We start from the raw sequence: 4173 nt of genomic DNA on the forward strand, positions 1-4173 counted from the left end.
GGAGCAGCGTGCTTGGTCTGCCCCGAGGGGACCCGAGTGCTCCGACCCAAGGGGAGGGGGACGTTTGGGGACAATGCCAGTCCCTGTGTAGGCGATGCCAACAGAGGGGTGCGGAGAATGCCCTCTTTGGAGAATTCCGGGACGGGTGTGCTGGACCGGTCTGGGGCGGAGGCGGGCCTTGCGGCGGCCCCGAACACGGTCGCTGCTCCCATTGGCTGGCGGGGCAGGGGCGGGAATTCGGGGCGGGGCCACCCCAGTTAGAAAAAGCCCGGGCTAGGGCCGGCGAGCAGGGTGCGGGAGGGGGTGGTGGGTGGGGTGGGATGGGGGGGTTCGGGGGAAACTGGGGAAGCGGGGGAGCCGAGGGGTAACCAGGGAAGCGTGGGGTACTGGGGGCAACCAGGGGAAGATGGGGACGGGGTACAGGGAGGCTTGAGTGGGCCAAGGATCACCTTGGAAATCTGGGGTCTGGCAGGAGCGGCAGAAGGTTGGGGGGCTGGCTTGGGCAGGGCTGGAGGGCACCTGGCGGGAGTGTGGCGTGGGGTCCCAGGTGTCTTGGAGTACGGGTGACATCGGCATGGGATGGGCCCAAGCTGGGGGTGTAGAGGAAAGAGGGGGGAGCCAGACATTCATCCCGGTCAGTTTTGGTTTCAGGACGTGGCGGCTGGTGGACGAAGGGAGCTGGAGAGAGATTCGCCCGGGACCTGGGGCAGTGGGGCCGTATAGCTGGCAGCCGTGGGTGAGTGAGGACAGCGGTCTGTCGGCCAGGTGAGTCCCCTCCCCTCCCTGGGCCTTGCTCTGCTGGCCTTCTGCAAGAAGGGGGCTTCGGGGAGCAAGGGCCAGCGAGGAGAAGCGGCTGACCTCCCGGCAGAGCGGCAGGACGAAGGAGAGCGGTCGGCACAGGTGACATTGTCTCGGGGGGAGCTGAGACCGTGCGGGCTGGGGGGGGCCGCGTGCCCTTCCCAGGTAGAAAGAGCATTTCGGGAGAGCAGGCAGGAGATGAGGCAGGGCTGCCGGCAGGAGAGGTGACAGGTAGCTGTGGGGATCCAGCACGTGCGGGGTGGGGGGGGGGCACCAGGCCCGGGTCGGACAGGATGAGGTGGGGACTCAGGACGCAGCAGGGGTCCCCAGCCGCCACCACATCTCACCCACTGAAATTCATTTAGTAGCAGGTACAGGAGCGGCTCTGGCCAGGCCAGAGCTTCGAGGGCTGGGGAGCGGGAAAGAAGGGGCAGTGCGCGGGGTGTCCCGCAACAGGACGTCACCGGAGGGAGCGGCGGCCGCAGGTACCGGCTCCGGAGAGATTTCTGCAGCGAGGAGGCTGCTGCGGGCCCAGCCTGCGGACGCGCCGTTCCCACGTGGCACTGCGGCCCAGGGTCTGGCGCGGAGAGGGCCCACAGCGTACTTGGTGACACTGTATGCCTTCACCGCTCAGCCCCCGGGTCTGGCATGACAGACAGGACAGCACCAGGGGAGTCAAGGGCACTGGCGAGACCCGACTAGGCGAGGCGGGTGGGGTGGAGTGAATGAGAACTCTGGTGGGGGGCCGGGGCGCAGGCAGGGGCGAAGGGCGGGAGCCTGGCGGCGAGTCCGCCGGGGCGCTGGCCTCCAGAGCCCGTGGCCGAGGTGGGCCTCCGCGGGCGACGACGGAGCAGGGATCGGTGCCTCTGGACTCGGGACTGGAGACGAGGGTGAGTGCCCGCTGGCGTGCCCGACACCCCACCGTCCCCCCGCCCGCCCACCGCCTCTGCCCGCGGCTCAGCTGGCACCCCCTCCCCTTGCCCGCAGCCAGGTCTCCAGATCGGGTGACGTGCTGCTGGCCTCCGAAGGCCGGGCGCGAGGCTGCGCTCAGAGAGGCATGACATGGTCCGGTGTGACGGCGAGGACAGACGTGACGCCGCCCGGCCTTCCTGGTGAGCGCGGCTGTGAGGCTTGGCCCCCGCAGGCCGACCCACCCGCAGGGCGTCACCCCTGAGCGCTCTTGCTTCCCTAGACCATTCCAGGCTGGCGCCGCGGGGACCCGGAACACCCAAGGGCTCGTTCCTCTGCGCTCCTGAAGGAGCCGACACATGACTGCTGCTCTCTGGACCCCTAGAACCCTCAAAACGACAAGGTGAGGAGTCCCCGGCCAGCCGCGGGCAGCGGGCGCGGGCCAAGGAGCAGGGAACTCACCGTGTCCTGCCCCGCAGAAATGGTGCTACCCAGCTCACGCCTGGGCCTTGGAACTGGGACTTCTTCAAGTCCCCTCTAGCTCTGACTCAAGAATATGCTGCATTCTGGAACCACTACACTCCTTGACTCAGGAATCGGCTCTGGAAGGTGAGTGCGGGCACCCTTCCGGAAGCTTCCGGGGCCGCCCTGCCCGGTCCCCGCTCACACGTCCTGTCGCTCTCTGCAGGTCAAGCTACAGGAACGAGACCAGCCCGACAGCAAGACCGTCGGAAGCGAGCAGCACCCGCGGCGGCCGCCACCCCGCCTGGCGCCTCCGTCTCCGTGGCCACCCTGCCGTGGACAGGCGACCACCAACCAGCCTCCACGCCCCTACGCCCCTCACCCTCCTTCTCTTCTTCCTTTCCTCTGTGCTTTCATTTCCTTTCTTTCCTTTCCCCTTTGCTCGGGACTCAAAGCCACCGTGACTCCGTTTCCCCGTCCCTCCCGAATTCAATTTGCACTAAGTCGTTTGCACTGGTTTGGAGTTCTGGGTCTGGCCTCGAGTCCCCGAGCGCGTGTGCAAGCAAGATGCTGAGTGCCCGCGCCGTGCCCAGCGCCCACCTGCCGTCCATCTCTGCCTGGGGGTGCCTGGGTGCGGCCGAGTGTGTGGGGCCCCACCCTCCCCTTGCCTAGTCTGGGAGCTCCAAACACCGAGCAAACCTTGAAGCATTCCGTTGTAGAGCAGCTCGCTCTGTGCCCCTCCCCGCCAGGGTTTCACCAGAAGCCCTGGACTCATCAATAAACTCAGTTACAGCAATTTGTCTCAGGGACTCTGGAATCCGAGCTGTTTGCCTGGGTGGGGGTGGGGGTGGCTCCGGCTGGGGGAGGTGGGCACGGAGAGGGTGGGGCACAGGATGGGGGGCATGAAAAAGCCATAGAGGGGGGCACAAGGAATGGGAAGGTCACACATGAGCAGGGGCACAGGGAGGGGGGTGTCACAGGGCAGGAGGGGCCACCGGGACGGGGGGGGGCATCACAGGGCAGGAAGGGGCACAGGGATGGGGTGAGGCACACGGAAGGGGGGGCATAAGGGAGGCACACGGCCAGGAAGCGGCTATGGCCCAGGAGGAATGGGGGGGGGTGGATGAGGAGGGAGGGCAGGGAAGGGCATAGGACACAGGGAGGGGCCTGTGGGATGGGGTGACAGGGAATGGAGACGTGGGGTGGGGCCCAGAGGGGAGAGGTGGGGGGGCAAGGGAGCCCTCAGCACGAGGGACAGGACGGCACAGAATCTCCCTAAGCCCCTGAGGGACGACACCCCTGGGCCTCCCTGGGCCCCTCTCCCCCAAACCATCCGAGGAGAGCAGGCCTGACACGTGGGAGGGCAGAACTGGGGCCAGGCAGCTGCCCCGGGGGGGGGGGGGCGGCGGAGCTGAGGCAGCCGAAAGGGGGAGAGGCAGAGGGGAGGTGACAGGTGAGGGACGAGACTGGGGACGTGTCCCACCGGGATCCATGGATCTGTGCCCTATTTGCAAGTGCAGCCCCCATGGGCTTGTGGCTGGCGTCCCTGCCCGAGACAGCCACTGGGTCGGGGACCCCAGGGCTGATGCCCCTCTGCAGATGCTGGGAGCATGGGGGCGCAGCTGTGGGAAATGAGGCTGGGGTCCTCGGCCCCTTCCCCCTGCCCTCTCCAGCTGGCAGACCAGAGGCCAGAAGCCCCAGAACCCCGCCTGGGCACCTGGGCCCTTCCCCACGGGCTCACCTCGCAGGTTCCCCATTGTCCTCAAGTGTGTGTGTCCCCCTCTGGGGCCCCCGCCCCTCCCACCACACCGGTACTGGGGACGAAGAGCTGGGCCCTTGGGACTCCCAGGCAGGTGGTCGCCAGGGAGCAAGGGTGACCGAGGGCCTCACACGGGGCCCCTCGGGTGTCCCCTGTCATTCCCCAGGGCCACGGGCAGCGGCAGCGACAGACCGTCCGTCTCAGGCCCCCGGGCCGGTGAGAAGAAGGAATCTTAGGTGTCAAGG

The 4173-nt window shown here is 67.6% G+C and overlaps 1 long non-coding RNA gene across 2 annotated transcripts; it reads left to right on the forward strand.

The window, feature by feature from the left end:
- Positions 1–455: 455 nt before the first annotated feature.
- On the forward strand, positions 456–2970 carry LOC124527880 (uncharacterized). Of its 2 annotated transcripts, none has more exons than XR_006966029.1 (5): positions 456–1688; positions 1786–1910; positions 1991–2110; positions 2187–2316; positions 2396–2970. It is a non-coding gene; the product is annotated as an uncharacterized LOC124527880 (long non-coding RNA). The 2 variants fall into 2 exon arrangements; XR_006966030.1 differs by having other exon boundaries at positions 1790–1910.
- The last annotated feature ends 1203 nt before the right edge of the window (positions 2971–4173 follow it).

Source organism: Lynx rufus, unplaced genomic scaffold (assembly GCF_022079265.1).
Source record: "Lynx rufus isolate CCGP_SWC_20201006 ecotype Redwood Valley unplaced genomic scaffold, mLynRuf1.p SCAF_58, whole genome shotgun sequence".
In the NCBI taxonomy this organism is placed as follows: Eukaryota; Metazoa; Chordata; class Mammalia; order Carnivora; family Felidae; genus Lynx; species Lynx rufus.